Genomic DNA, 26,280 nt, shown 5'->3' with positions numbered 1-26,280 from the left:
ACAGGAATATTCCTCCCCACACTCCCCTGTCACCTCTTCCTTCTCCTTCAGTGACACTTTCACTGCATCAGGCCAGAATCTTCCCACTGAATTTGGATGATTAATTTTTTCCGTGCAAATACAACACTTATTTCTCCAGCACGCTCTCCTCCAAGTGACAGGACCGGTGGAGGTCGTCTGAGTGGGCGGCTCTCAGAGCTCATTAGCAGCCCCGCAGCCCCAAGGCAACCCTGGCTTGTGATTTCCAAGGTGGAGCGTGGAAGGTAGGGACCACCACCCAGGAGAATGGCCTACGGCAGCAGAGCTTGGAGCAGCGCCGGGACCTCAGTTCCTGACCCTCAGACCAGATCTCGCCCACGGGCAGTGTTCCCTCCCCTTTACTCTCCTCCCCAGCCACTGCTGCTCTGCCTCTCAGGCCCCAGGCTGCCCTGGGACTGGCAGAGTCAGCAGCGTCGCCCCCCCCCCCCCCCCCCCCCCCCCCCGCCACGGGCAGAGTGAACACGTCCTTTTCCCAGTCCGGCTCGCCACGCCCAGTGGCAGTATTTTCGGCAGGGAGCGGGCTACTCTGCCTGCTGCGTGGTGCTTTTCATTACCGGTGAAGATTTCCCGAGAAGATTCATTAAATATTGAGCTGGAGGTTTGCTATCAATTTGGTGCCCCAGGAATACAAACAAGGAGAATTTCTAGGCTGATTTGATTATTCGTGGTCTGAAAACATATGTAATTGTGCGCACTCACCTAGCACACGCAGCGGGGGCTGGACCACGTAGCCGTTAGTCGTGCATTCTAAAGCACAGCTGCTGCTTTATCACGTCTCTGATTGGGAATATGCCGTCCTCTCGCTGCAAAAGATTACTGGGGGATGAATATATTAACTACTTAATTGAACAGAGCACAGATCCTGTCCTAAGAGTATAGCATTTTTCAGCGAAGCTTTTGAGACTGTCAAGACATTGAATCTAAGCCTCCTGAAATACAAAGTAGTAGGTGTCAGTCACTAGATCACTTTTATTTTCCTTTAGAACTTCCTCTTTGGAAAACAGTTGTGACTCAGCTTTTATTTCATGCCCATGACTAACTAGAAACATGAATCAGCCACATGCATGGAGGATTTCCTGAAAAAACTCAAAACTGGGATATTATTCTCATTTTACACTTGAAGAAAGTACAAGGAGGGAACCCTTCCTAATCTTAACTAGATTAGTAGAATCCCAACCATTTTCACCGTGCTAATTTGTGTGACTTTTGTCACCAGCTCCGAACTGTAACTATGCCTAAAGGGCCCTAAAGTAGCCTTTTCCAAAGAGGTTTCTGCAAAACATTTGTCTAAACTGTACCCCTGCTCCCTCCTCAGCCGAATAGTCCAGACAAAAAGGGCTTCTTACTTAAAGAAGCTTTGAGGACACCATGGTTTACAGGCTGTGCCTGCATAACCAGAATGTATGTCATTGGAGACTGTGAGGTCCTTTCAGGAAGGGACACGTTTCATTTTCGGTGGTCCAAATTGATTTGACAAGAAACCTTTTATTGAGTTACACTTGCACCGTACTACAGAACCAGCTTTAGAGAAAGTTCTTTTAGGACACAGGCTCCTCGTTTCCTTTAATATGAAATTATCATCTTTCTTCTCAACGATCATGGGAAACACTCGAAGCATCTCTGAGCCATTAACACAAACATCAACAAGCGAGCCCTTCATCTTTCTTTGACAAAAGAGTAGAGAATGAAGGTGGTTTTTCTGTTTTTTGTGTTTTTTGTTCTTATCGCAGTCTTCTGTGGTGAAGGTAAAGTATCCACGCCCGCGTTGTCTGCATAGACGGTGAGAACCGTCCGCTGGGCCTGCTGGTCACCCCTTCCCTCCTCACCTCCTTCCCCAGGCGATGCGTGGTCCCGGCCGACTTCTTGGAGCAGGTGTCTGGTCACCACCGCTACTCCTCAGCGAGGCTGGCACGAACACACCTGGGGCTGTGCTAAGGCTCCAGGGCCAGCCCCCTAGATCACAAATGTCTTCGATGGCTCTCCCCTTCCCGTGGTATAATTGGATCCATTGCTCATCTGTCATGACCAAAGTAGAAACAGGCAACAGGCCATCTGCTCCACTTTTCCAAGATCTTCCTCTGCGTGAGGCCCCGTCTCTGCGGTTCATTGTTACCATGGTGAGGTGCGCCTATGGTAACGGTGCACTGTGTGGCCTCCGAGCTGCCCGCTTCGCCACCCGAGGGACACTGACTCAGCATCACGTCCTTCATTCACTCGACGGGCTCGTCTTCCCCAGATCTGGGAAGAGCTCATGCACGTGCCTCATGTTTCCCGGAGGCTCCTGCCTGGCGCTCATTTAATGCGTTTTATGGCCCGTGTGTCCCCTGCAAATAGCCGGATGTGTTGTGCCCAAGTGTGAAGAATAATTAAGATCATTCCAAGTCAAATGAAGTGTTGAAACACATTGGCAGAGGACCGTGAGCGTTGTAAATGTCTCGTTACCTCTGACACTACGGAATGGGGTGTGTTGTCGCTCTGCTCCTCTCCTCTGAAATGTCCCTGTGGGGCTCTCCCTCCCACCCTACCTCCACTTCTCTGTGTGTCACGAAGCTGCCGCACACCCGCGACCAGGTGTCACAGAGTGTCCCAGGCTGATACGAGAGAGACTAGAGCTTGGGGGACGCTCCACACAGCCTTGCAGCACCCTCTGCTCGGCGGTGCCCGGGGCGAGGGGAGGGCCAGCAGGTGTCGAGACGACGCGCCCTCCCCAGCGGCGGCACACGCGGCAGCGCGTCTCTCCCACCCCAGGCTTCGTGCCCCTTCCTCCGCGTGGTAACCCGTGGTCTGCGGGGCGGGCCGAGCCCCCTTTCTCCCCCTCCTCCTCTGTCTCCTCCCAGGGAGCCTTTGGCAGCTCCTAAGCAGCAGAATGAGTCCTCTCCCCGTAGCTGAAACCAACTGATTCTGACTTGAAAATTGTCATTCTAAATATGTGTGAGCTGACAGTTACTGAGCGTGTGAGAGTCGCCGGGCGCTCTGTTAATGCCTGCTGCATACGGTCAGTGTTTATCCTCACGTTAGCTCATTCAGGAGGCTGCTGTCATCCCACTGTATATTGGGGGAAATTCAGGCTTAGAGACCTTCAATGACCCCCAAGCCAACAGTCTTTGGCTGGTAAAGCTGAAATGCAAATCTGCGTCCCCCCAAGGGACCGTGTTAGTGACCTCCTCACGACGGGAGGCTTCTGTGCTGCCTTGTCCCCACGGTCTCCGGAGGTCCAGGTGCCCCAGCACGCAGTCGCTCTGCCCCTGGACTCTGTGTTCTGTCTGCCCAAATACCTCCTGACTCACGCCCTCCCGGCTGCGGCCTCCCCATCCTTGTGGACAGATCCTTTCTCCAGGCCCTCAGCCCCTCGTCTCGGCCCCAGCCTGCTCTTGTCAACCAGATCACATCCAGGCAAACCCAAACCCTTGACACCCCTGTTTACCAAAAATCTATGCTTGAGACGAAAACGCAGGACGCGCGAGAAGCTAGACACGGGATGCCGCAGGCCGGGCCATGAGAGCAGCCAGCGATGCCTGCTTCTGTGTCACACTTCACAGAGGACAAAGCTGTTTAACTTATTCCCTCATTTAAAATGAATGAACAGTTCAAGATGCAAATAGCAAAATGGCAGCAGGAGAACCAGTCCGTGTTACAAACTGGCACTTGGGACCCTCTGCAGTCAGGAAGGGAAGCGTTTGCACGTTTGCGCCGCTGACAAAGTGCATTTAACTACATCTGCGGAAGGAGTTAGTAGTTAGCAGCCTCTTCTTTTAATTCAAAGTTTATTTTTATTCATTGATCGATTGTATAGAGACTTATACAAATTCAGATATGCAGTAGGAAAGGTTGGCAAACTCATTAAACTTGAGGAAGTTTCTACTTCTCTTTCCCCAAAAGTAGACCAATTGTTTGAGAAAACAGTGGCGATAATTACTGCCAATTGTTAACTGCAAACACACTGGCACTTTCACAAACATGGTGTGTTTGCATCTCACACGTCTTCTGTTTTATGACCTGGAGCAAGTCTCCATTAACATTTGTTTTTAACGGAATGATTAGAAAAGGCAGTGGTTTAGCAAATAAGCAAATAATTACCTTGGGTTAAAAGTCCTTGTTTAGGCCCAATTTGAAGATGTACTGTTATTCTTTCCTACCCCGGACGTTCACCTCCAAATAACCTTCAGCTACGCCATCAATACACTATGCAGACTGATTGTTTATCTGGGTGTACATTATTGTACAGCTAAGTGTCCCCTCAAGTCCTAGACCGTCCTGGTCAGGCCCTCCGTGGGTCCCGTCAGGCTGTCCTCACGCGCTTGCCCCCACTCACAGCATCTTTCCAGCTTCCTTTCTGTTTCCCTGATGGCCATTTTCAAAGATTCATCTATGGGGTTATTTCGAATGCCTCTTCTTGCTACTTGGAAGGTTTGTTGAGGGTCCTCAAGACCACCTTCAAGTTCAGTGATTCGCTAAAACGACTCACAGAACTCCAAGAAGCTGTTATAGACTCACATTTATGATTTACAGTGAATGACTACAGTGAAAGGACGCCCACTAAAGTCACCCATAGCAAAGGCACATAGAGGGGATCCAGAAGAACCCAGCATGGGTTTCCCGGTGCTCTCGGCCAGGAGAATCCCAGGACACTGCTTCACGCTCTCAGTCTGCTGAGTTAACTCTTTACTGCACTTCTTGATCAAAAAATATGTTAAAATATCTGTTTAAACTTCTTTAGTAAGCTTCATGCTGATTATTTTCATCAATCCAAGAAAGCAGTGGGCCCGTAGCAACTCTAGAACCTATAGATTAAAAGATGATAAAAATGTGGTAGTGGGAGGAGGGGACACTAGGGAATTTTTACTGGATGGCGATTGAATAATAGAACAGGGGAATACATTTATCGTAGAGAGCTCTCATTGTTTTACAACCAAGATTACTTTCTGTAAAGAGAAACTTATGTCAACAAAAACTGCTAAGATTTGGGGCTGTTGACACAACATGCATCAAAGTTAACCTCTCCCCGTGGATAGGTATCTTCAGTCCCCATCCCCACCCCCAGTGTTCATAAAGGGCAAGCAGCAGTTGAAAGCAGCCTGTTGTCCATTCTCACCCCAACCCTCTGAAACCCAACAGAATCCTGCCAGAAAGTTGGTAGTTTGTTTTATCCCTGATGAGTAGTTTTGACACCTCTGTTCTGAAGAACTTTTTATGCATCAAGCCATGAGACCCTCATTCCTACATTATTCTCAGATATCTTGGTTTATCTCTCATCCCCAAATCCTTACCCTTAAGATGGGACCCTAGACTTGTACCCTATCCTATTGCCCCCCCCCCCATTGCTGCCTGCCCCTTGGTATGGATTTCCTGGGGCTGCTGCAGCAACACAGCACAGACTGAGTGGCTTAAAGGCAGAAATGTATTGCCTCAGTTGTGGAGGCCCGAAGTCCAAGATCGAGGTGTTGGCAGGATTGATTCTCCTGTGAGGGAAAGTCTGTTCTCCTAGCTTGTGGTGATTTGCCAACAGTCTTTGGCATCCCTTGTCTTGGTGAGGTAACGCTCTGATCTCTGCCTTACTGTTCACCTGGCTTCTCCCGCTGCGCTTTCCTCTGTGTCCGAATTTCCCCTTTTGATAAGGATGCCAGTCACATGGGATTAGAGGTCTACCCTACTTCGGTGTGATCTCCTGTTAACTGATTGTGTCTGCAGTGACCTTATTTCTACATAGTCACGTTCTGAGGTATTGGGGGTTAGGATTTTAACATATGATTTCTTTTTTGGTAGTGGAGGGGAGATACAGTTCAAACCATAATACCCACTGCTCCATCGTAGATCTACGGGGAACACGTTTTCTTGAATGACCCAGCTCTGTATCTGGTAATCTTGTCATTACAACCCTCCATTTCCAAAGTCATTCCTTCAGCCTACTCCCAGATTTATATTCTTCCTTGGATCTTGCCTCTTGCTCAAGTTTATTTTATATTTTTATTTTATAATTTTATTTTATTTTATAATTATTTTATAATTTTATTTTATAAATTATTTTATAATTTACAATAAAGTTTAACATACTTGATCACAGAATTGATTTTTTTATCCAACAAACTTTTATTTTCGTGCCTAGTTTTATCTATTGGGAATTGAATGCATTTCCTGTTCCTTAGAAGCTCACAGTTTAAGTGGGGAGCAAAATCTCTGTGCAGTTAGGAATAAGGCTTTCCCATGGTACATTTCATGTGACCCTCCACAGCCCTGTGGGAGGGTCATTATCACTATGAAACAAATGTGGAAAGGGTCATTCAGTGGGAAATCCTGAGATATCATTTGCGATTCTGTCAGGAAGCAAGAATTCCTGTCCCTTTCAAGGTCCTTCTAGCCAGACTAAGAATCAAATGGATAGGAGACAGATTAACAGGATAAAATGAAATTTAATTTCGTGCACACAAGGAATCCACACAGATACGGAAATTCCGAGGACATTCAAGCAAAATGAGATATATTTATCATCCTGAGCTAAGGAGAAGGGTTTAGGGGTCTAGGACTTCAAGGGAAGCCATGCAGTTTTCAGAAAGATGAAAAAGAGTAAATGTTTGGTAAACAAGTATTTTCTAGGCCATTCAGAAACAATAGGGCTTGGAAAGGAATTTTAAGGACCAGAATGCTGAATTCTTCCTAGTCTACCCCCACTTACTTCATATTATACTGTTGTTACCCATAGGGATAGCTCTCTTCCTGGAGCAGGTCCTCTATTTACATTCTTTTTAGGCAGTTGTTGGGGGGTGGGGCAGGGAGGTAAAGAGCTTTTCCTGAATCTGCTGGGTCTTGATTGCTTTTAGATCAAAATAATCTTTATCCCAAAGTGACTCCTCTTGGGGCAGCCTGCCCTTGGTCCCTATAATAAAGAAAAAAAAAAGTCAGCACAAAAGAAAGTTTTAGAAAGTAAACAAAGACACAGAAAAGGTAAAAATCCAAGCTAGACCATATACCAGTTGGAAAAAATGGAGGAAGAATTTAGTACCAAAAATATTTTGTCAGAAATGCAGTCCCCAGTTTATAGCACTGTCTTTATTGAAAAGAAAAAAAAATCTGCCTTAAGACATTCTGGTGATATCGTGATGATGATGAAGTTCTAGAACATAGGTGAGGTTTGGTGGGGTGAGGTCCAGAGCCGATGACCAAGAAAGAACTCTTGAGACATCTTTGGTGCAAAATGGTGGTTTATTAAAGCACGGGGACAGGACCCCTGGGCAGGAAGAGCTGCTGCCCCCGTATGTGAGGAGTGGTCTATTATATACCTGTAAATTAGGGAGGGGATTAGGGATGGCATAAGTCTCTAAGGAATTTTGAAAGCAAGGTTTCTAGGACCTTGAGGGGCTAGCTATTGTCTGGGGGAAAGGTTATTCATTACCAGTAATAAAACCTTCTCTTGAGACCCTTTAGATGTATATCAGTGGGCCATACGCTTGGGAATGATTGTCGACACTATCTTGGAGGTTTAGAGATAAAGTTTCCAAAGGAATTGTTAAAGTAGACTTACAGGATCCTGGTTGGGGGAGGGGTCAGTCAGGCTAGGATTGCCCTTTGCCCTTAGCAAAGCCTCAGGGCGAGGGTAGTTGAGTCCCTAGAGGAGGGTCACTCTGCCTGTTTCAAGGGCTTGTCAGTTGGTAAAGAAATTTAATAATTTTCTTCTGCCTCTGTTTCCCACGTCAATGATTTCCAGAAACACAGCATGGTCTATAACTTGCAATCATTTCTTTAGCCAGTGCCGGTGAAAGGAAAACCTCCCCATAAGAATGCTTATTTCTAAGATAAAAGCAAATCAACTAATGAACCATCTTCATTTTGTATGGTAGTTATGCACTGAATTATGTCCTTTCTAGAAACGTCATATGTTGAAGTCCTAATGCCCAATATCTCAGAATGTGACCATACTCGGAGACAGGGTTTTTACAGAGACAATTAAGGTAAAATGAGGTCATTAGGGGAACCCCTAATCCAATATGACTGGTGTCCCTATAAGAAGAAGAAATTGGGACACAGATACACACAGAAGGAAAATGATATGAAGACAGGGAGAGAAGACAGCCATCTAGAAGCTGAGGCCGGGGGCCTGGACTAACTAGGTCCTTCCTTCATGGCCTCCAACAAAATCAACCCTGGTAACACCTTCCTCTCTGACTTCCAGCCTCCAGAACTGTGAAGAAACACATTTCTGTTGTTTCAGCCCCCTAGTCTGTGCTATTTTGTTATGGCAGTCCTAGAAAATGAATCCATGTGACTGATTCTTTTTAATTAAAAAATAATAATAATAATAAGAGATTAGAATTTAAAGGCAATGCAAAAAACACTCCCCTTCTTTTTTCTTTTTCTTTTTCTTTTTTTTAAAGATTTTATTTATTTATTTGACAGACAGAGATCACAAGTAGGCAGAGAGGCAGGCAGAGAGAGAGGAGGAAGCAGACTCCCCGCTGAGCAGAGAGCCCGATGCAGGGCTCGATCCCAGGACCCTGGGATCCTGACCTGAGCCAAAGGCAGAGGCTTAACCCACTGAGCCACCCAGGCGCCCCTATTCTTTTTTCTTTTTAAAGAAAATTTCCACCAATAGTTTCATATTCACACACAGACACACACACACAATAGCATATAGTATATATAGCATATAGTAAAAAAAATAGATATATAATTTATAGTAAATTTATGTTTGGTCTTCTTCCTGGTTCCTGGCACCCTTGGTATTTTGTAAGTGTTGAGAAAGATAAAGTAGCTTCTGTTATGTTAATGAGGTGACCTTTGGAAAGCCTAACCAGAGGTTGGGAGCTAGTTGCCAGGGGAACCAACACTGTGACGGGTGGGGGGGGGGGTTGGAACTTTCATCCCCTCTTCCCACCAACCAGATCTCCAGGGAGTGGAGAGGAACCAGAGATGAGTTCAATCACCAATGGCCAAAGATTTAATCAGTAAGGCCCATGTAATGAAGCCTCCATAGAAACCCAAAAGGACTGGGTTCGGAGTTTCCAGCTTGGTGAACCGGAGTGCATGATGTACCTCTGAGCAGGGCCCCAAACTCATCAGAGACAGAAGCTCTTGTGCTCAGGACTTGGCCTGTGTATCTCTTCGTCTGGCTGTTGATTCATATTCTTTAATATCCTTTGTAATAAACTGATAATCTAGTGAATAAACTGGTTTTCTGAATCCTGGGAGCTGCTCTCGACAATTCCTCGAACCCAAGAAGGAGGTTGTGAGAAGCTCTGATGTATAGCCAGGCTGTCCATAGGACAGTTAACAAGCGAGGTGTGGGACTGGTGTCTGAAGCTGGAATGGTCTTAGGGGAGCGAGTCCTCAACCTTTGGGATCGGATGCCCTCTCCAGATGAACAGTGTTGAAACTGAGTTGAACCGGAGGACACCCGCTGAGGTAGAAGAATTGCTTGCCGTGGAGAAAGAACCCACACATCAAACTGGTGTCACAGTCGGTCTAAATGTTATTGACGTATTTGACACACACTCCCAGGGACAGAAGAGTGATCCCTAAAGAGGTAAATTTGTTGCTTCTTTTCTAGGAAGAAGGTTAACTTGTGCCACGGCGTGTTAGCTACAGGCAGACACACTGAGAGAACGAAAAGAAATAGGTGAGAAAATACAAAGAAGGCAGAACTGGAGGAGCCATGAGGAAAGCAAGAAATCGCCGAGGAGCTAAAGGAACTTGAAAGGCCAGAATACGAAGATGGCATCCATCGCTGTCATGAAGGGCCTTGGCCTCTCCACGGCACGGCCTGAGGTAATTTTAGGGAATGGAAATATTCTGCCGTGTTTATATGCCATGCCGGTTTGTCTTGCTATCTTGTGAAATTTTAATGAAACTATCACGGAGGTGATGGTTAATCTTAATTTCAGTGATAAGGTAACATGCTAACATCATTAAATCACAAAGATGCAAAGGGGTTTGGTCATCAAAAACTTGTGGTTACAGATAGGGAGCTGACGGATTGTCTGGGTTGAAATCTTAACTCCGTATCTTCCTAGCTATGTGACCTTGACCAAATTATTTAACCTTTCCGTGCCTCAGTTTCCTCATCTGCAAAATAAAGTGACAATATTACCTCATCCATAGGGTTGTTAGGCTCAAATGAGTTAATAAAGCAGGAGGCTCTGAGAACAGGACCCAGAATACAGTGAGTACCATGTAAATGTTTATCATCGTCATCTCCAATGTGAATTGCAAAGAAATTGTAACCAGTAGACAGTTGCCATGTGTGTCTTTTCTTTTGGGGATGTTAACCCAGGTTTTTTAATGCCCAGAGCTCTTACAGGGAGCAGATAGTGTGGGGAGAGAGGGCTTTTTATTAAATCCAAAGATGAAATTGAGAGAAGAGCGCAACCGAAGGGAAGCTTCAGAAAGAAAGATCAGCAGAATGAAGTTAGCAAGTAATAGAATGAATGACCAGGCATACATACCGGCCCACAGTCTGAAATACCTCCTTTAGAAACACTTTTTTTCTTTCTAATTCTTCTTCAGTATTTTCAATGGGAAGCATTCATTATGAGCCTGGGTTTCAAAAAGGAGGAAACAAGTGCTCATTTTTTAGCCTACAATCCACTTTCCATTTGAAACACTTTTTCCCCTGTCCTGGAATTACATTATAAATATCACAGAGATTTTACCCATTTTGAGCAACAAGCCCAAGTACTGAAGCTTTTGTTCTTGGAGAGGCCCGAGTGCTACTCAGGGCACGGGCTCAGCAGGAAGCAGGCGTTTATGTGATGATGGTGGTGTGATATCTACAGGCAAGCTTGGGCATCCGTTTGCTTTGGACCTTTCGAGACACGCAGGCTAACATAAACCACAAAGAACGGCAGATGCCAGGTGGGAGTGCTCCTAAATGCAGAAAGATACTGACGGAAAGGGAGGTAGAGCCTTATCTATAGTCTTTGTCTGCTGAGTGGGCTGGGGACTAGGGAAGATCCAGTCTTGGGAGAAATATTTCTTCGTTGTTCTCCAAGATTTTCACAATAATAACTAAAATTGGAGTTTTTCTATGTAACAAGCAAACAGAAAATGAACTCATTAACATTCATTATCTCACGCATGCCTCACAGAAATGCCATAAACCAAGCTAAGTAGTATTCCCACCGTCGTTTGAAGGAATGTCTTAGAGAAGTTGAGTAAATTTTCCAAAGTGATATAAATAGTAAGGGGCAGAGGCAAGAGTTGAAGCCATGTCAGTCTGACCCCAAAGCCTGAGCTCTTCACCATGGCGCGACCCTGCCCTTCCTCTGCTGCGTCACTGCCGTATTTCCCCTGGACTGTCCCTCCTCTACCCTGTGGCCAGTCTTCGTCCTAACGTCTAACTCCGATCATGTTATTCATCTACATCGGACATTTTGATGGCCACCTATTGCCTCCCAAATTCCCGAGCCTAGCTACAAAAGCATTCTGATGTCCCTCTCTATAGCCATCTGATGAACACTGGTTCCAAGCAAAGCACGCTGCCGCTCTCAACTGTAAGACCCCATCGCCCGCCTCTCTGCCTTGTCCTCACCTCCCTCTCTGCCTGAACTCTGCTCTATCCTCGCTCTTACTGGAACACCTGCCACATGCTGGCCACCTTTTATTGAGCCCTTCCTCTGTACTAACTTGGTGGGATCTTCCTTCTACGCTATGAGGTGGATACTATTAGTATTTCACTTTTATAAATGGGGAAATTCAGGCTCAGCCATGCCAGGTCCCAAGTCCCATAGCAAGTAAGTCGACGGGAGAGGACATGAACACTCTTGGCTGGTAACAGAATCTGAGTTCCCACCCACTGTGCTGCGCGGGTGAACATGGCCATCCCCAGCCTTTGTAGCCTTGCGCACGTGCAGACCACTTTGCTTCCCAGTCCTGGAGCAGGAAACAGCCATTACCTCCTATTTCCCACAGAGGCCCACACTGTGGGCCTCTGTTACAAAAATGACTCCACTCTGTTTCAGTTTGGCTGTGCCATCCCCCACAAGATGTGCTCTGCGTGAGGCCATGCCATTCATCTGGGTCCTTCATGCGCCTACTGCCGTATCTGAGGCTCAGCAGGCACGTACTTGATGTGTGCTGCGTTCATTCAATGGCTGTTTATTGAACTCCTGCAGAAATTCTCTCTCCCCTGCCCACGCACTCCCTGCTACAGTTGTCCTCATCCTTTTTTTGGTGCACACCCCCCTTGGAGATACTGATAGAAGCCATGCGTCTTTACAGCAAAGAAACGCAGTCACCCATAAAATTTTACATGCTTCTTTAGGTAGGTCCTGAATTCTGGGTTCAGAGTCTAATTGATTTGAATTCAATTATTAGTGAATTGAATTGTTCTCGTTATTTCCTTTTTTCCCATTATAGAAGCCCAACGTAAGCTGGCTTATACAAACGGAGGGTTGTTTTGGTTTTATTTTGCCTAAAAAGCCCAGCAAATGGTCACATTAGGGGAACAAAAAGTGTGAGCTTGGCTTCTGGAATAAATGGGATCAGAGATGCCGATGTTACGAGGATGTGCTTCTCTCTGCAGGTCAGGGTCCACTTCCTCCACAAACTGGAAAGTAAGCTTACGAGCAGGTCCCGTGCCTCCCATCTTACCACCAGAGGGGTGGACGTTCTCTCTCTTAGTCATTTAAAAAAGAGGAAAAAAATCAAGGAATTATTCGGAATGGCCAACTTAAGTGACGTGTCATCTCCTAGACCGTTGGTCAATCCTGGAAGAAAAGCTCCATGTAACAGTGTTCTCAGAATATGCACAAAGTAGAGAGTCTCCAGCTTTCTCACCAGCAACTCCTGGGCACCTGCTTGTCCCTCGGAGCGCCCCCGTCCTCGACACTCTTCCAGACAGTGCTCTATGTCCCCAGTTCTTTGTTGTCCCACCTTCACTCCAGCACCATCAGAATGTGCCCGCTCTGTGCCCCATCCTGACCCAGCTCTTTGCTTTTTTTTTTTTTTTTTTTAAACAAATGGCTGGCTCATTTTTTTTTTTTTAATTTTTATTTGACAGAGAGAAGGATCACAAGTAGGCAGAGAGGCAGGCAGAGAGAGAGGGGGAAGCAGGCTCCCCACTGAGCAGAGAGCCCGATGCGGGGCTCGATCCCAGGACCCTGGAATCATGACCTGAGCCGAAGGCAGAGGCTTTAACCCACTGAGCCACCCAGGTGCCCCCAGCTCTTTGCTTTTTAAGGAAACAGCTAACTAATCCAGTAGAGTGATCTCAGCTAAGCTCTGAAGGGGAAAACACAAAACAAAGCAGAAACCATCACGGGACCCCTTTTCCCCCCTAGATAAGCTGTTTTATCAGTGGCCATCTCTAATAATCACTTTAATCAACAATGGTCCTAAAAAAGGCAATTTTGCCTAATTTTATAATTCCCAGCCTTAAACCCCACTGACTTTTAGAAGTAGGGGAGTCCCTTGAAATGATCTTGACTGAATGGCAACTAGAATTGATGAGTCATTTTCTTCCATTACCCAGCAACCTGGCGTCAAGCCCTAAGCGAGAGCTTCTGGCCCCTAAGTCCCAGGACAGTTACCTTCTTGCTTCACCATGATGCATCAAGAAAAGATTTGCTTTGCCACAGGCCGGCGGGGAGGGGGGGGGTGCTTACCAGTTGTCAAACATCTGTTGCTTCCTCACTGAGACAAGTGTTGATTTCATTATGTATGTAAAAGCAGGTAGAATTAGTTGGGTTTTATGGAGGCATACACTCTAGGTGTTTGGAGCCAGGCTTCTTGTGCTCACACGTACACGCTTGGGCATGTTAGTTAACATTACTATGCCTCTGGGTCCTTATCCAGAAAACGGGTCCTGCAGTTCTTCTAAAACAATAGCCTCACTTAGCGTTTGTTGTTTCTTGTGGTTTATGTCACTCTATGTATCAGCAGCTCATACCAAATAGATGCCCAGTAGCAACACCAACCACCACACTGGGTTTTAGAAGAATAAGTTAATTCATGAAAATCATGTAGAACAGTGTCTAATGCAATGTAAGCATTCCATAAATGTAACAACTATAGTTAAAGGGAAGTTGTCAGGAAAAGAAGGGAGTATTTTAAGGGCAAAGTCAACAAAATATAATTTTCTGGAAATTGAGTAATTCAAACCCCTGATTAGCTAGACTTTTTTCTGCCCTACCCTTTCATAAGAACAACATTAAAAAAAATACGTTACCAGGAATTTAGTTTAAGAATAGTAAGATAGTTGAGTATAAATAAGCCTAAGAGATTCCTAGACTCAGCCAATCAGTAAGTAAAGAGGCTATCTGGGTCAGCTGTCCTTTGCAATCAAAACTGACATTCAGAATAATGATCTATGTGTCCTTAAATCCTGAGTCCTCAAATTGATTATAATAATTGTGATCCTTTGAGAACTGCTTGCCAAGCAGGCATTGTGTTAAGTGTTTAACGTACATTATATACCATGTACACACACACACACACACACATTTAATCTTCTTAATGACTTTGGGAGTGTAGGTTTATTCCAAGTTTACAGTTCTAAGGGCATTGTACCGACAAGGAATTTGTAGCTTGGAGAAGTAACCTTCCAAGTATGGACAGTTGTTAAGTATAGCTAAGATGTGAACACAGCCTTGTGACTTCAGTTACCAAGCAGAGAGGATGGTGATTCTTTTTCTGTCTTCAACCAAAACACAACAAAGGTTTGTGCTTAGCTCTTAATTAACTAGACATGGCAGCAACTTAGAAAACTTCATCCTTGGTCTGAGAATCCACTCACAGAGTACCTGTTTCCCAGTGTTTTCAGTTATCCTTCCCTCTGCCATCAACAAGGAACCACAGGAATTGACTGTAGAACATGGATTTTTAACTCCATAAACACAGGATTGCATTTTAATCATTTCTGTTTCCTCAACAGAACCAAAAACAATAACTTCATGTTGACAAAGAATAAATGTTTATTGAACGTGGTGACAGATGTTAACTAGATTACTGTAGTCATCATTTTGCAGTAGATACAAATATTGGATCGTTGTCATATTCCTGAAATTAATGTACCATTATATATCAATTATATCTCAATAAAAATACACAAGCAAATAAAGAAAAGAAATTTAGCTATAATAATGCATGACTAACTGAGGAAATACAAGCATTCCAAGGAAAAAAGAAAACAATAGAAAATGTTTTCTTAAAACTTTCTGAGATCTTTCTCCAAAGAGGACATGCAGATGGCCAACAGACACAGGAAAGGATGTCCAGCATCACTCATCATCAGGGAAATGCAAATAAAAACCACAGTGAACTATCACCTCACACTGTCAGAATGGCTGAAATCAACAACACAAGAAACAGTTGTTGGTGAGGATATGGAGAATAGTACACATTGGGTGGAAAGGAAAACTGGTGCAGCCACTTGGAAAACAGTATGGAGATTCCTGAAAAAATCAAAAAGAGAATTATCCTATCATCCAGTAATGACACTACTAGGTATTGACCCCCCAAAATACAAAAAAAATATGAATTCAGAGGGATGCATGTACCCAAACGTTTATTGCAAGATTATTTGCAGTAGCCAAATTATGGAAGCAACCCCTGTGTCCACTGACAGATGAATAGATAAAGAATATGTGGTATGTGTATACAGTGGAATATTACTCAGCCACAAAAAGAATGAAATCTTGCCATTTACAACAACATAGAAAGTATGATAATGAGCAAAATATCAGTCAGCCAGAGAAAGACAAATACCATATGATCTCACTCACATGTGGAGTTTAAGAAACAAAATAAACAAAAAAGAGATTAAAAACAGACTCTTAACTGTGAAGAACATGCTGATGGTGACTGGGGAGAGATGGGGGTTGGGTGAAACAGGTGATAGGGATGAAGGAGGACACTTGTTGTGATGAGCACTGGGGTGTTGTATGGAAGTGATGAACAACTATGTTGTACATTATGTGTTAACTATGCTGGAATTTTTTTTAAAAAGGTGGGGGGGGTAGTCCCAAGGAAATGGATAGGTCAGATGAACAGATGAGAGGTAAATCAAAGCCATATAGTAGGGTCATTCCTATTGGCTCAAACCAGTCAACATGAAGTTACTGATAGAAAAGTGGAAATATTCTATAGGATAAACTAGTTTTAAAGTACATGTTCAGAGAGAGGGAGGAGCAAGAAGACTTCAGAGCAGTAGAAGACCAAAATTTTGTCTGGTCCCAGGAATTCAGCTAAATAGTTATCAAACCATTCAGAACACCTACAAACTCAACAGGAGATCGAAGAAAAGAATAACAGCAATTCTGTGAACGCAAAAGCAACCACTTTCTGGAAGGTAGAACGTGTAGAGAAGTGAATCCAAGGTGATATATGGGAAGAGAGACCGTGGGTGGAGTGAGACATTGACAGCCAGCTCCCAGCAAGTGACAGTGCAGTGGAGCACGAAATCGGAACTATTAGAACTCTACTCCATGGAGAGACTGCACTCCAGTGGCTAAGCGAGTGGGTGGAATCCTTGCTGGGACAGTGTGGTCTCAGCACCCTCAAGGTCACAGAAACATCAGGGTGCCTGACTGTGGCAGAGCTCCCAGGTATTGGAACAGGGAAGACAGCTACAAAGACAGAGCCAAGGAGTAGGCTCTCTGCTTGGGGTTCCATAAACCTTGATCCATGGCACAGTCAGGCCACTACTCTTCAAGCAAGGACAGTATAAGTGGCAGATCTGGGGAGACTCCCCTTCCTCCCCAGGGAGGAGCAGCTTAGGAGCACACTACAGGAATCTGCTGGGGTTGGAGACTCCAAACAGGGCCATGTGCCAGAGATTGAAACAGTCACAGTCTGGGTGAGCAGACAGTGTGGCCAGAGACCAGCAAGATGGGAGTGATTGACTGCTTTTCTCTGAGGGCACACTGAGGAGTGGGGCCCCAAGCTCTCGGCTCCTCTGGGGCCAGAGATTGGGAGGCCACCATCTTCATTCTCCTCCTCCAAAGTGATACAGAGAGCATTCAGGGAACCAAAGCTACTGAGAGCAAAACTGAGCAGATTAGTTAGCCTGGTGCCTGGCAAGGGCAGTGCAATTCCGCCATAGGCAAAGACATTTGAGAATCACTGCAACGGGCCTCTCCCCCAGAAGATCAGCAAGAACATCCAGCCAAGACCAAGTGCATCGATCAATGAGAACTACAGAACTCCAGCACTAGGGGAGTGAAGGACATACAATCCATGGCTTCTTTCCCATGATTCTTTAGTCTTTAAAAGTGAGTTTATAAAATTTTCTTTATTTTTTTCTTTTTCTATTTTAAAAAATTTTTCTTTTTCTTTTTCAACCAACATCTTGTGAATTCCTTTTTTAAAATCTTTTAATTTTCATTTTTACAATCATATTCTATCCCTTCATTGTATTTAACCTTATTTTTGTGTATATATATATGTATGTATGAGTGTGTGTATGTGTATGTATATGTATATGTATATATATATATATATTTTTTTTTTCTTTCTTTAAAACTTTGGGAGGCAGTTCTTCTAACAGAACAAATGACACCCAAAATCTTAATGGGGGCTTTGTTCTATTCACAAACCTGATCATATTCTTTTTTTTTTTTTTTTTCCTCTTCCCTTTCTTTTCTCCCTGGTTTCAGGTCTCTTCTGATTTGCTTAGTGTATATTTTCTGGGGTTGATTTTATGCTTTAAGCATTTTGTTCTCTAATTCATCTATTCATCTCTGGACAAAATGAAAAAAAAAAAAAAACAGAAAAAAAAAGAACAAGAGGCAGTACCAACTGCTAGGGACCTAATCAACACAGACATTAGTAAGATGTCAGAACTAGAGTTCAGAATGATGATTATAAAGATACTAGCTGGTCTTGAAAAAAGCATAGAAGATACTAGATAATCTTTCTGGGGGAAATAAAATCCCTCTCTGGAGAAATAAAAGGACTAAAATCTAACCAAGTTGAAATCAAAAGGCTATTAATGAAGTGCAATAAAAAAGGGAGGCTCTTACTGCTAGGATGAATGAGGCAGAAGAGAGAATCAGTGATATAGAAGACCAAATGATAGAGAATAAAGAAGCTGAGAAAAAGAGAGATAAACAACTACTGGATCACAAGGGGAGAATACAAGAGAATACAAGATAAGTGATACCATAAGAAAAAAAAATATTAGAATAATTGGGATCCCAGAAGAAGAAATATGGGTGGGGGGGAGGGCAGAAGGTATATTGGAGCAAATTATAGCAGAGAACTTCCTTAATCTGGGGAAGAAAACCGGCATCAAAATCCATGAGGCACAGAGAACCCCCTCAAAATCAATAAAAATAGGTCAATACCCCATAATCTCATAATAAAACTTACAAGTCTCAGAGACAAAGAGAAAATCCTGAAAGCAGCTCAGGACAAGAGGTCTGTAACCTACAGTGGCAGAAACATTTGATTGGCAGCAGACCTATCCACAGAGACCTGGTAGGAAAAAGGACTGGCATGATATATTCAGAGTATTAAGCGGAAAAATATGTAGCCAAGAATACTATATCCAGCTAGGCTGTCATTGAAAATAGAAGGAGAAATAAAAAGCTTCCAAGGCAAACAAAAACTAAAAGAATTTGCAAACACCAAAACAGCCCTATAGGAAATATTGAAAGGGGTCCTCTAAAAGTAACATAGACCAGAAAGGAACAGAGACAATATACAGTAACAGTCATCTCACAGGCAATACAATGGCACTATATTCATATCTTTCAAGAGGTACCCTGAATATAAATGGGCTAAATGCCCTAAAGAAAAGACACAAGGTATCATATTGGATTAAAAAGCAAGCCCCATCAATATGCTGTCTACAAGATACTCATTTTTGACCCAAAGACAGCTCCAGATTTAAAGTGAGGTGGTAGAAACCAATTTACCATGCTAATGGACATCAAAAGAAAGCTGGGGTGGCAATCTTTATATTAGACAAAATAGATTTTAAACCAAAGATGATAATAAGAGATGACAAAGGACACTATATCATACTTAAAGGACCTATCCAACAAGAAGATCTAACAGTTTTAAATATCTATGCCCCTAACATGGGAGCAGCCAACTATATAAACCAATTAATAACAAAATCAAAGAAACACATTGACAGTAATACAATAATAGTAGGGGACTTTGACACCCCCCCTCACTGAAATGGGCAGATCATCTAAGCAAAAGATAAACAAGGAAATAAAGACTTTAAATGACATACTGGACAAGATGGACATCACAGATATATTCTGAGCATCCCATCCCAAAGCAACAGAATACACATTCTTCGCTAATGCACATGGAACATTCTCCAGAATAGATCATATCCTGGATCACAAATCAGGTCTCAACCAGTACCAGAAGATTGGGATCATTCCCTGCGTATTTTCAGACCACAATGGTTTGATACTAGAACTCAACCACAAGAGGAAAGTTGGAAAGAACTCAAATACATGGAGGCTAAAGAGCATCCTACTAAAGAATGAATGGGTGAACCAGGAAATTAAAGAAGAATTTAAAAATTCATGGAGACATATGAAAATGAAAACACAACTGTTCAAAATCTTTGGGATGCAGCAAAGACAGTCCTAAGAAGAAAGTATATAGGAATACAAGCCTTTCACAAGAAACAAGAAAGGTCTCAAAAACACAACCTAACCCTACACATAAAGGAGCTGGGGAAATTACAGCAAAGAAAGCCTAAACTCAGCAAGAGAAAATAATAAATAAATAAATAAATAAATAAATAATAAAGATCACAGCAGAAATCAATGAATTAGAAACCAAAAGAACAGTAGAGCAGATCAACGAAACTGGGAGCTGGTTCTTTGAAAGAATTAACAAGATTGATAAACCCCTGGCCAGACTTATCAAAAAGAAAAGAGAAAGGACCCAAATTAATAAAATCATGAATGAAAGGGGAGAGATCACAACCAACACCAAAGAAATACAAACAATTATAAGAACATATTATAAGCAAGTATACACCAGCAAATTTGACAATTGGAAAGAAATGGATGCATTCCTAGAGAAGTCTAAACTACCAAAACTGAACCAGGAAGAAATAGGAAACCTTAACAGACCCATAACCAGTAAGGAAATTGAAGCAGTCATCAAAAATCTCCCAAGAAACAAGAGCCCTGGGCCAGATGGCTTCCTGGGGGAATTCTACCAAACATTTAAAGAAGAATCAATACCTATTCTCCTGAAACTGTTCCAAAAAATAGAAATGGAAGGAAAACTTCCAAACTCATTTTATGAGGCCAGCATTACCTTGATCCCAAAATTAGACAAAGACCCCATCAAAAAGGAGAATTACAGACCAATATCCTTGATGAACAGAAGTGCAAAAATTCTCACCAAAATACTAGCCAAGAGGATCCAACGGTACATTAAAAGGATTATTCACCATGACCAAGTGGGATTTATTTCTGGGCTGCAAGGTTGGTTCATCATCTGCAAATCAATCAATGTGATACAATACATTAATAAAAGAATGAGCAAGAACTATGTGATACTCTCAATAGATGCTGAAAAAGCATTTGACAAAGTACAGCATCCTTTCTTGATCAAAACTCTTCACAGTAGGCATAGAGGGTACATACCTCAATATCATCAAAGCCATCTATGAAAAACCCACAGCAAATATCATTCTCAATGGGGAAAAACTGAGAGCTTTTCCCCTAAGGTCAGGAACACAGCAGGGATGTCCACTATCTCCACCGCTATTCAACATAGTACTAGAAGTCCTAGCCTCAGCAATAAGACAACAAAAAGAAATAAAAGGCATCTGAATCAGCACAGAAAAAGTCAAACTCTCACTCTTTGCAGATGATATGATATTTTATGTGGAAAACCCAAAGGACTCCACTCCAAAACTGCTAGAACTCATACAGGAATTCAGTAAAGTGTCAGGATATAAAATCAATGCACAGAAATCAATTGCATTTCTATACACCAACAGCAAGACCAAAGAAAGAGAAATTAAGGAGTCAATCCCATTTACAATTGCACTCATAACTATAAAATACCTAGGAATAAATCTAGCCAAAGAAGCAAAGAATCTGTACTCAGAGAACTATAGAGTACTCATGAAAGAAATTGAGGAAGATGCAAAGAAATGGGAAAATGTTCCATGCTCATGGATCAGAAAAACAAGTATTGTGAAAATGTCTATGTTACCTAGAACAATATACACGTTTAATGTAATCCCTATCCAACACAAAATGGAATACTATGCAGCCATCAAAAAACCCCAAATCTTGCCATTTGCAAGATGGATGGAACTAAAGGGTATTACGCTAAGCGAAATAAGTCAATCAGAGAAAGGCAATTATCATATGATCTCACTGATATGCGGAATCTGAGAAGCAGGGCAAGGGGTCGTGGGGGAAGGGAGGGAAAAATGAAACAAGATGGGAACGGGAAGGGAGACAAACCATAAAAGACTCTTAATCTCAAAAAACAAACTGAGGGTTGCTGAGGGTCCAGGGGTGTGTGGAGAGGGTAGTGGAGTTATGGACATGGGGGAGGGTATGTGCTATGGTGAGTGCTGTGAAACGTGTAAGCCTGACCATTCACAGACCTGTACCCCTGGGGCTAATAATACATTATATGTTCATAATAAATAATAATAACTAAAATGGAGCACTTATGCACAATGCTTGACAAATAGTAAAATTCTCAATAAATAGCAAAAAAGAAAAAAAAAAGTGCACGTTCACTGTGTTAGACCCGGCCTTCAAGGGACCTACATTCTAAGCAGCATGAGAGCTTATTGAATAAAGCATAGGCCTATCATTAAAAAAATTCAAAAAATCTTTTAAAAGCAACAAAAAATTAACTGTTTCTTTAGAGGCAGGGGTGTTTTGTTCTATTAGACTTCAAATTTTCCTACCAAATTCTCAAAAAAAAAAAAAAAACCAAACCAAAGAAACAAACAAAGAAATTTTAAAAACTTCATAAAATCCTTCAAATAAAAATTCAACAAAGCAAAAAAAAAAAAGTTTATTGAACAAACAAATGAGTAAATAAATATGTGTATCAGCCTCTCCATCAGGGAGCTATATTTGAAAGAAAAAACATGTTCTGTCTGGAAAGACAGATTATAAATGCGAGCAGCATAAACTCCTGTGCTTACTAGCTACGTGATCTTAAGCAAGTTAAAATAACTCTGATTTGGAAGTGGAGGGATTGCTTATCATTTATTCCCAAGAATGGACGAATTACATGTGCTGAAAAATTCTAAAATGCCTGATACATAGTGGCAATTCAAAAATTTATTTCATTTTCACTCCTTCCTTATTTTTTTCACTTCTACCATCAGCCAACTGTTTGTAGTCTCCAAGTCTAAGTCCTCAGACTTTTACCATTGATAAATAAAATCCAGCCTGTGCAAAATCATTTGCAATTTGCAAAGAGTATCACGTTATGTTTTCTGAACATCACAGTAACTCTGACAGATAAGAGGACACAAAAAGCTGATTTCATCTCAAGTGACAGGATACAAAACCTGTTCTGTTCTTGTTTATAAAGTGAGTAAATAGTAGTGCCAAGATTCAAATCTGGATCTGCTGGCATTCATCCTGGGCTCTTCTCAATACTTCAAATGGCTTTCGAAGAAAGTGAGACGAATCTTACATCTTTCATATGAACTAATACGTATGTTCGGAATGTGGAGTTATGTGAAATCATAATAATCGTAAAATCATATGTCGTCTTCAGGTTTAACCTATAATACCCTTCCTTAGAGAAATAACTTCATTTGGTTCAGATAACCGATTATGGAAGTTTTTTACAAGGCATCGCTCTAAATGTTAACACTTGATAATGGCAGGACCACAGCTTGTACTAATAGCCCTAATTAAAATGTAGAGTTCATTGACTCTAGGTAAAGCCTCCAGCTTTTGTTGTGTGGTGTAAACAGATCAGAAATATACAATTAATCAGGACTGCTCTTTTTTTTTAGAGGCGGGGAGAGCAGTAGAGGGAAAGAGAGAGCCTGATGCGGGGCTCGATTTCATGACCCTGAGATCATGACCTGAGTCAAAATCAAGGATTGGACGCTTTACTGACTGAACCACCTGGGAACCCTATGATCAGGACTGCTTTTAATAAAATTCTAGTTTTTATATGCTGTTCAAAAGAATTTTACTTTTCTTTCTGACCTTTGAGATTATAAGAAAAAAATGGGGGGGAAATGACTATAAGCTAAAGTTTATTTTCACCTGAAAGGTTATTTTTATGTGCTTTGTCAAAGTGCAAAATATTTTTGTGCAATTATTAAATTATTCACCACTGTGCATCTTTCTGGGGTGCCATTGTACCACCAAATCCATGTCTCTGTGCAGGAAGAAAAATAAGTGAATTCTGAGTCACTTCAGGAAACCAAGCATTTTCAATAACAGCATACTGCCATTATTTGACATCTATTAAACATCAAGAGATGCTTCAGAGTGTCTTTCATTTACTGAGACTTTCAAAGAATGCCGTGTTATGCTAATCCCAGTTTAAAGAAAACTCAGGATCTAAATCTGGCTGAAGAGGACAGAAACTGGGAAAGAATGACAAGGCTGAGAGCAGAGCCAGCAGTGTTGGCCGCCATCTTCTTGGCTCTGGTGTCCAGTGTGCGGGCCCTCCACCCTCATGGAGTGCTTCTCTTTCAACTTTATTCCTCTTAAGAGAAAGTCCCCTCTCAGGATGAGACACTGAGGTGTGGAGTCCTCGGAATCTGACTGTGGGGGCACCGGTCAGTTGCCTGAGGGACGGGCTCAGGGGGAAAGTCAGTTCCCCTGAGATGAGTTCAGCTCTCCCACGTTCTTCCTACCCCGTCCCAGCCCGGGTCCCAGAAGGAATTCACATGGACAAAGCCCTGTGACCTCCCCAGCCCAAATCAGATTTTCCTCTCCCCTTCGGAAGCCCAGGGCATCCTCATGGTCCTTCTCTTGTTGGTTCAAAACAATTATTATGGGGCTGCAAGTGTTCAGGCAAGTGTCAGTGAGCATAAAAGCTGAGGTGACTTGTCATTAATTTTTGCCACCGGTTCCCGGTGTGAGTAGAATTATGGCAATTTTGTGTATCAGAAAAGTTATTTTTTCACATAGATGGAGTCAGACCTCCCTCCCTCGTCTCTCTGTGGGCCACAGGATGCTGGAGCCGCTGTCCTGAGACTTTGCCCGCAATGGTTGCTCAGTGCTGAGAGCTTACCTCACGTGATGAACTCGGGCTGCCAAGTCGTCTGCCCAAGCCGATGAGCAGGAAAATGGAAGCCGACGGAGGGAGTTCGCAGTCATATTTCCAGACAAATTACACCAGATCTCATTCATTAGGGCATGAATGCACAACCACCAGCAGAGATTTATATCAACCTCATTTAGCCTCAGACCGGGCTCATGGGAATAATAAAGCTAATAGGAAAGATAATGCTGTGGGTACAGGGCAAGATGCCTGAATTGTAAGCAGGATGAGTCGTCACCCGAGTGCTATGACTAGAGGCTTCTTCTGACCTCAAACATTGCTCTAAATAAGCCGGGTGGCATTGTGCCTGAAATTCCTTGATTTGAGGGTTATTTCTCTGGTTTAGACATTGTGTCCACAAACACCATTCTCCTTTCCAATGTAAGAGCCCCCAGAGGTAGGGGCACCTGGGTGGCTCAGTGGGTTAAAGCCTCTGCCTTCAGCTCAGGTCATGGTCCCAGGGTCCTGAGATCGAGCCCCGCATCAGGCTCTCTGCTCAGCAGAGAGCCTGCTTCCCCACCCCCCATCTCTGCCTGCCTCTCTGCCTGCTTGTGATCTCTCTCTGTCAAATAAATAAATAAAATCTTTAAAAAAAAAAAAAAAAGAGCCCCCAGAGGTAGAGAGCATGAAGTCAGTAGGACACCAGTGTGAAAGAATACAAGAAACCATTGTGTCTGTTGAGAGAGGAACTGGAACAAGCCGCAGAACAGGACACCGTGGAGATGAGAGGACCCGAGAGAGATGAGGGAGAGAAACACAAAAGTCTGGCAGATGTTGACACGACACATCAGAGGATGCCCATTTTTCTAACTCTCAACAGATTCCAAAAGGTGAGCTTAGCAATAAACAGTAGAGATATTTATACACAAATAATAAGGTATTTGTTTGCTAAAAATATCAAGAAACATGGCTGTGTTTACAAATAATGTACTGCATCAATATGGAACTGCTCCTCCCTGTGGCATTTTTGTGGCAGAAGAAATACATACTCTTCCCCGTATAGATGGCAGCAGCTTTAAAAATAAAACTTTCCGTTATTTTACCAGCAAAAACAGGCTTCTTCAGGAATAACAGATTATTATAATTTAGGACCTGGAAGCTATGGTAAAGCCAGAGGCTCGTCTGGAGAAGAGAGGAGAGGAGAGCTATTTTACAGTGAAAAGGGGAGTTGGACGGGGCTGTTAGAAACAGAAGGTCGATTGGAGGAAGCCCGGAGTTGGAGATGACGTGGCTTTTCGTTGGCTGAGCTGCGTAATCCCCCGCGGGCTGGGCTGGTCCCGCAAGAAGAAACGCTTCCTTCCTTCCGCTGGGGCAGTGGGGCAGAGGCTTCTCCCTGTGGGAATGCCGGGGGGTGCAGGGCGCTCTCTTCCTGCTGGGGTCTGCCGCTGATGGCGCGCTCGGTCCACGAGAGCTCCCGCTTCTGGCCTCCAAACTGCACTTTAATGAGGTTTTCTTTGTTCCAAGTCACAGAGATGCTGTTACAGCATTCCTTTTGGAATCCTGTTTTTGTAAACAAAAAATACTGGCATTGTTGCAAATTCTCAAATTTTGCCTTCTGTAAAAAAAAGTTCTACTCTTACTTTATAATTCCACTTAAAAGCATTGGAAAAGACGTCTCACAGTCTCCCACAGACCCCCTTGGAATCATCCAGTCCCATTTGTTCTTGTTCCTTCGGCGTTCGTTGGTAGTGCTTCGGTGCCTGCCGGGCTGTGGCGCGTACAGCTTCTGTCGCCCCGTCCCCTCAGACTTCCCCACCTCACAGATGCGGCTGCTGTCCTTGCCAAGCTCAGAGATGGCTCCAGGTGTGTTTCCCAGGCGGCCTGTCCGAGGGGGGCCAAGGCCGAGCCATCGGCAAGGTGTCTGTGTCAGCCTCTTCGTCACCAACTTACCAGATGAAAGAGATCAAACTGTGGAGCTGCCTCTTTAGTCCTGCACGCGGAGCATCTGGTGTTTGTGTATTGCCGTGGAAGAAACAATAATCCTCAAACATTTTGATCACGAGTACATTTGTGTGTGAAGAAAAATGTCTCCCTGCTGGTAAATGTCTTCTTAGC

Source organism: Martes martes (assembly GCF_963455335.1).
Source record: "Martes martes genome assembly, chromosome: 10".
Taxonomy (NCBI): domain Eukaryota; kingdom Metazoa; phylum Chordata; class Mammalia; order Carnivora; family Mustelidae; genus Martes; species Martes martes.
Note: the sequence above shows the minus strand (reverse complement) of the source record.